Source organism: Scylla paramamosain, chromosome 17 (assembly GCF_035594125.1).
Source record: "Scylla paramamosain isolate STU-SP2022 chromosome 17, ASM3559412v1, whole genome shotgun sequence".
NCBI lineage: Eukaryota > Metazoa > Arthropoda > Malacostraca > Decapoda > Portunidae > Scylla > Scylla paramamosain.
This window is the reverse complement of record NC_087167.1, coordinates 18,530,001-18,537,500: the sequence shown is the minus strand read 5'-3', so window position 1 is coordinate 18,537,500 and position 7,500 is coordinate 18,530,001. Positions and strand designations below refer to the sequence as shown.

Genomic DNA, 7,500 nt, shown 5'->3' with positions numbered 1-7,500 from the left:
TTTTGATTTCATGAATAAATTAAAAGCTCGCGGCCTACCAGGTAACCTCGCCGCGTGGATAGAGGATTGGTTGACAGACCGCAGGCAGCGAGTAGTAATTAACGGCAAATATTCAAGTTGAATAAATGTAAATAGTGGCGTTCCCCAAGGATCAGTCTTAGGAAGATAGTCTTCATAATATTTATCAATGGCATAGATGAAGGGATCATAAGTAATTTATCAAAATTCGCAGATGATACTAGGATTGCTACCAAGGCTGACTCACCAACCCAACGTCAAATTTTGCAAAATGACAGAGACTCTCACTGAATGGTCTGAAATGTGGTATATGGACTTTAATTTTGATAAATGCTAACCCACAAGAAAATTACAAAATGGGTAATACCTCAATGAAAAGTGTGGATGCTGAAAAAGATCTGGGAATTTTAGTGTCAACAATTCCTAAAACAAGGAAACATTTTCACCGAAGTCATTAAAATTGCCAGAAAATTAATAGGCTTCATAGGAAGATCTTTCACTTTCAAATCAGAAAATAATCCTGATCTTGTATAATTCATTTGTACGTCCTTGTTTTGAATATAATGTTAATTTTGGTTACTTTATTACAAAAGAAAAAAAGAAATTAGAAAAAAATACAACGCAGAGTAACAAAAATGATCCCAGGAACGTCTTAAAGAACTATATCTAAATGTTACAATAAAAAATGGCTTCAAGTTAAAAGGTAAGCGATTTCAAACAAATGAAGTCAAACATTTTTCTTTAGACGCAATGAATATCTGAAATTCTCTTCCATCAAGCGTCATTAATTCAAATACTGTGGATTCATTTAAAACCCGTCTTGACAAGTATCTAGAAACTAGTCCCCGGTTGTTATTATTCATGTCTGAATAATGAACACGTTCACTCTATACTGTCCGTCATCTGAGGGGGATATATTTTGTTAAGGAAGAAAAACAAATTTTTATTTATTTTTTTTTTATGTAGGAGGGACACTGGCCAAGGGCAACAAAAATACAATAAAAAAAAAAAAACATTGAAATGCCAGTCCCAGAAAAGGGTCCAAAGCGGTAATAAAAAATTGAGGATGTCTTGAAACCTCCCTCTTGAAGGAATTCAAGTCATAGGAAGGTGGAAATACAGGAGCAGGCAGTGAGTTCCAGAGTTTACCAGAGAAAGAGATGAATGATTCAGAATACTGGTTAACTCTTGCATTAGAGAGGTGGATAGAATAGGGGTGAGAGAAAGAAGAAAGTCTTGAGCAGCGAGGCTGCGGAAGAAGGGGAGGCATGCAGTTAGCAGGATCAAAAGAGCAGTTAGCATGAAAACAGCGGTAGAACATAACTAGAGATGCAACATTGCGGCGATGAGAGAGAGAGGCTGAAGACAGTTAGAGGAGAAGAGTTGATGAGACGAAAAGCTTTTGATTCCACCCTGTCTAGAAGAGCGGTAACCCCCTAGTGGAATCCCCTAGACATATGAAGCATACTCCATACATGGACGGAAAAGGCCCTTGTACAGAGTTAGCAGCTGGGGGGGGTGAGAAAAACTGGCGGAGACGTCTCAGAACGCCCAGCTTCATAGAAGCTGTTTTAGATAGAGATGAGATGTGAAGTTTCAGATTATAAGTAAAGGACAGACCGAGGATGTTCAGTGTAGAAGAGGGGGACAGTTGAGTGCCATTGAAGAAGAGGGGATAGTTTTCTATAAGGTTGTGTCGAGTTGATAGATAGAGGAATTGAGTTTTTGAGGTATTCAACAATACCAAGTTTGCTCTGCCCCAATCAGAAATTTTAGAAAGATCAGAAGTCCGGCGTTCTGTGGCTTCCCTGCATGAAATGTTTACTTTCTGAAGGGTTGGACGTCTATGAAAAGACGTGGGAAAGTGCAGGGTGGTATCATCAGCGTAGGAGTGAATAGGAAGTTTTGGTTTTAGAAGTTCATTGATGAAGATGATTGATGAAGATCGCCAGTAGAGCGGCCTTGACGGAACCCATATTGGCGATCAGATAGAAGGAAGTGAAGTGATAGATGTTTAAGAATCTTCCTGTTGAGGATAGATTCAAAAACTTTAGATAGGCAGGAAATTAAAGCAGTAGGATGGTAGTTTGAGAGATTAGAACGGTCACCTTTTTTAGGAACAGGCTAAATATAGGCAAACTTCCAGCAAGAAGGAAAGGTAGATGTTGACAGACAGAGCTGAAAGAGTTTGACTAGGCAAGGTGCAAGCACGGAGGCACAGTTTTGGCGAAAAATAAGAGGGACCCCATCAGGTCCATAAGCCTTCCGAGGGTTTAGGCCAGCGAGGGCATGGAAACATCATTGCGAAGAATTTTAATAGGTAACATGAAGTAGTCAGAGGGTGGAGAGGGAGGAATAAGCCCAGAATCGTCCAAGGTAGAGTTTTTAGCAAAGGTTTGAGCGAAGAGTTCAGCTTTAGAAATAGATGTGATAACAGTGGTGCCATCTGGTTGAAATAAAGGAGGGAAAGAAGAAGAAGCAAAGTTATTGGAGATATTTTTGGCTAGATGCCAGAAGAAGGGGAGTTAGGTCTTGAAAGATTTTGACACTTTCTGTTAATGAAGGATTTTTTGGCTAGTTGGAGAACAGAGGTGGCATGGTTCCGGGCAGAAATATGAAGTGCATGAGATTCTGGTGATGGAAGGCTTAGATACCTTTTCTGGGCCACCTCTCTATCATGTATAGCACGAGAACAAGCCGTGTTAAACCAAGGTTTGGAAAGTTTAGGTCGAGAAAAAGAGTGAGGAATGTACGCCTCCATGCTAGACACTATCACCTCTGTTATGCGCTCGGCACACAAAGACTGGTCTCTGACACGGAAGCAGTAGTCATTCCAAGGAAAATCAACAAAATGCCACCTCAGATCTCCCAACTAGCAGAGGCACCTTCTCTTAGGGGAATCCTGAGGAGGGATTGGAGCAATAGGACAAGATAAAGATATGAGATTGTGATTGGAGGAGCCCAACGGAGAAGAGAGGGTGACAGCATAAGCAGGATTAGAGGTCAGGAAAAGGTTAAGAATGTTGGGCGTATCTCCAAGACGGTCAGGTATACGAGTAGGGTGTTGCACCAATTGCTCTAGGTCGTGGAGGATAGCAAAGTTGAAGGCTAGTTCACCAGGATGGTCAGTGAAGGGAGAGAAAAGGCAAAGCTGGTGGTGAACATTGAAGTCTCTAAGAATGGAGATCTCTACAAAAGGGAAGAGAGTCAGAATGTGCTCCACTTTGGAAGTTAAGTAGTCAAAGAATTTCTTATAGTCAGAGGAGTTAGGTGAGAGGTATACAGCACTGATAAATTTAGTTTGAGAGTGACTGTAGTCGTAGCCAGATGGTGGAAAACTCTGAAGAATCAAGAGCGTGGGCACGAGAGCGGGTTAAGTCGTTGCGCACATAAACGTAACATCCAGCTTTGGATCGAAAATGAGGATAGAAAAAGTAGGAGGGAACAGAAAAGGGGCTACTGTCAGTTGCCTCAGACACCTGAGTTTCAGTGAGGAAAAGAAGACGAGGTTTAGAAGAGGAGAGGTGGTGTTCTACAGATTGAAAATGAGATCTTAGACCACGAATGTTACAGAAGTTAATGAAGAAAAAGTTAAGGGGTGTGTCAAGACACTTAGGGTTGTCATCAGAAGGGCAGTCTGACCTGGGGACATTTGTGGTCCCCTCCCCAGATGAGGACTCCGAGGCTGGTGAATTTTGAAATTTTGAGTGAAGGGTGTGTGTGTTATTAGGTGCTTGTAATTTTGTGTGGAAGAAGGGAAGGCTGTGACTGCCCCCTTGTGTTGTGAGACACAAAGGGAAACGTTCAGTGAGGTCACAGCTGGGTTCACAGCACCCCCTGATCCAGTGCTTTAGACCTCACTGGGATTAATTATCGTTTCGACAGGTGACTACTGCCTCCTCCAGCACCCCCTGATCCAGTGCTTTAGACCTCACTGGGAGTAATTATCGTTTCGGCAGGTGACTACTGCTTCCTCCTGCTACTTTACAACAAAGAAAATTAATCGGACTGAAGAGATCTTAGTGATGGCTAGGTTCCTCGGTGACTTGCTGCTGACCCCGTCACAATAATGGTAAAAGGAATTGAGTCCTTGCAGGGCAACTAACCCATCGCAATAGAAATTTAGTAAAAATATATCCCACTCAATCAAATTTTAGGTAAAGGAAGCGCCTCATCAGATGACACAAATATCAGGATTGTATGTAGATCATATGTGGAAGAAGTATAGGCATCATCTCTTTCTTACTTTCCTCTCAAATTCTGTTATTTTTTTCTATACAACATAATACCAATTTCATTTTTCGGCCAGCTTCGGCTGGAGGTATGGGGGAGGGAAGGGGTGGCGAGGAGCCTTCTCTTGTGATCTCCTGTCTTTCCCTCTAATGGAGTAGAATAATTACCCAGACAACCTAGTAAGGACCTCAGAAGCTGTTGCTGTTCGGTCTTCATTTGCATAGGTGGGCATTATCGCGATGAATTATCGCTATAATCTATCGATAACGATATCGGGTTACCGGTTATCCGATAATTATTTTTCCCGCGTAATCGATTCATCGGTATCACCGATACTTTTGGTTAGAAACAAGGGATAATCAATAATTTTAGTTTTTGGTTCCAGTTTAGCACAGGGGCGAGACGCGCGTGCCTTGGAAGAATTAGATACCTAGATCAGAACTGGTAACCAAACTTACACTGAAAAAAAAGTGCGGGCCCCGATCTTGTCTTCTCAAAAACATTCTCTCGAACGCCCAGCAAATCCGAAAAGTAGTCGAGATTCCGTCTTGGGAAGGCTAGTTCCTCCCCTTGCAGTGACATCGCTCGAGGCTAACTCCTGATTGGCTGCTGTTCCTTCCACTCTAGCCCCACTACAATACCTCCTGCCTCCCTTCCGCTCTCTCTCTCTCTCTCTCTCTCTCTCTCTCTCTCTCTCTCTCTCTCTCTCTCTCTCTCTCTCTCTCTCTCTCTCTCTCTATATATATATATATATATATATATATATATATATATATTAGCAATTTTTTTTGGTGGCAGTTATATAATAATTGCATTATCTCGGAATTTTGTATTTATCGATTTATCGGTTATCGGTCACCGGGCATCGCCGATAAGGGTATCATTATCGATATATCGGTTAACGTAATATTTTTTTCGTTATCGCACTCAGCTTTGTTTATTTGTATTCCTTTGTATTCCTCCTCCAGCTCCTCCTCCTCCAACTCCTCCTCCTCCCCCCTCCTTTTCTTTCCCATACTCCTTTTCTTCTCTTCCTTTTCCATTCTCGCACTTTCCTTCAGGGAGGGCCTAAGTCGTTAGAGAGAGAGAGAGAGAGAGAGAGAGAGAGAGAGAGAGAGAGAGAGAGAGAGAGAGAGAGAGAGAGAGAGAGAGAGAGAGAGAGAGAGAGAGAGAGAGAGAGAGAGAAAGGAATGATTATCGGTTCATAGAAAGAAATATGAGGATGAATGCAATGAAGGTTGGGAAAAAAGGAGGTGGAAGAATTTGCAGAGAGAGAGAGAGAGAGAGAGAGAGAGAGAGAGAGAGAGAGAGAGAGAGAGAGAGAGAGAGAGAGAGAGAGAGAGAGAGAGAGAGAGAGAGAGAGAGAGAGAGAGAGAGAGAGAGAGAGAGAGAGAGAAAACCTTGTACTGCCAAGGACACAGATGAAGGAGAAAGAAAAATGGAGGGGGAGGAAGAGGAGAAGAAAATATTATATGTTAGGGAATGAAACTAACTCAAATTGAGAGAGAGAGAGAGAGAGAGAGAGAGAGAGAGAGAGAGAGAGAGAGAGAGAGAGAGAGAGAGAGAGAGAGAGGTTTTAACACAAAAGAAGACAGACACATAAGAACATAAGGGAAACACCGTAAGAAATTAGTAGGCCCTGTCTATTCATTTACTCCTTCCATCTGCCAGACTGTCTTAATTCTCTCTCTCACACTACTACTACACACTGCTTTTACTACATACACTACTGCAGTTCGTCTTTTCTTTTTTATGTAAAAGGGATTCTGGCAAAGGTCAACAAAAAAGGCTAAAAAATGTCTCATTGAAGATGCCAGTCCCAAAGGGGAACAGTAAAAAGGAATAACCAAAATTGTGAGGAGAAAATCTTGAAATCTACCGCTTGAAGGAGTCTGAATCATAGGCACGAGGAAATACAGAAGCAGCTAGGTAGTTCCAGAGTTTATGAGTAAAAAGATGAAAATTTGAGAATACTGGTTGACTCTTGCATTTGGGAGGGAGGGATAAAATAAAGGTAAGAGAAAGTAGAGTGTTGTGCAGCGAGGCCGCGGGAGGAGGAGAGGCAAGTGGTTAGAAAAATCATTAGAGCATTTGGGGTGAGAGTAGGTATAGAAGATAGTAAAAGATGCAGCAATGCGGGGAAGAGAGAGAAGCTGAAGTAAGACAGTCAGAGGAGAGGAGTTGAGATGGAAAAGAGAGAGGCTTAAGACAGTCAATTAGAGGAGTTGAGATGAGAGAGAGAGAGAGAGAGAGAGAGAGAGAGAGAGAGAGAGAGAGAGAGAGAGAGAGAGAGAGAGAGAGAGAGAGAGAGAGGCTTAAGACAGTCAGTTAGAGAAGAGTTGTTGAGGGCGAAAAGAGAGAGGCTGAAGACAATCTGTTAGAGGAAGGAAGTTTCATCTCTTACCATCTTCTACCGTAATGAAATTCAAACACACGCTAATTCAACTCTTGGAATGATTGCATAAGAAGTTTAATTAAAGCTCGATGATAGCTGTTAGTAAGTCTTAGTCTGTATATTGTGAAACTTCCTTGCGTGAAGCGTGATGAAGAGGGAACGATCAGTGGAAGCGAACGAAGGACCGATGAGATGAAACGAAAGCGACAAGGAGGAAAGGAATAAAGAGTTGCAAAAGGGAGAGGAGGAGGAGGAGGAGGAGGAAAAGATGAGGGAGCCGTTAGTTTCACTTGCCTCCTCCTCCTCCTCCTCCTTCTCTTCCTGTGCTGATATTTGTTGAGTGGAGGGCGAGAAGGAGGAGGACGAGGAGGAGGAGGAGGAGGAGGAAAAAAAAAAGGAATAGAGAAGTAAAAAATAAGACAGGAAGGGGAGAAACGAGGAAAAGAAGAAGAAGAAGATAATTAATAAAGCAGGAAGATCTTAATACTTCAGTCTTCCACGAAAAGAAGGAAAGAAAAAAAGAGGAAAGGAAGGAAAGAAAAAAAAACCGAGAATTTAAGGGGGAGGAGGGAAAAAAGTAAAAAAAAAAAAAAAAAAAGAGACCCCATTAGGAGAAATTAAAGCTCCCTCACATTCTCTCTCTAATCTTTATGCAGAGCCATGAGGGAAAAAACAAGAGGAAAAATACAGGAGGAAAGAAAGGAAGGAAAGAAAGAAAGAGACTGAATGAAAGTGGTGGATGAAATAGAAGCTATAGAGAAATGCGAAGATAGAAGTAAAGTTAGCAGTAGTAGTAGTAATAGTAGTAGTAGTAGTGGTGGTGGTGGTGGTGGTGGTGGTGGTGGTGGTGGTAT

The 7,500-nt window shown here is 42.0% G+C and overlaps 1 protein-coding gene across 3 annotated transcripts in view; it reads right to left on the bottom strand.

The window, feature by feature from the left end:
* Positions 1-7,500, bottom strand: part of LOC135108566 (RING finger protein 207-like) — a 114,185-nt gene that overhangs the window by 13,746 nt on the left and 92,939 nt on the right. The gene's annotated exons all lie outside the window — the stretch shown is intronic.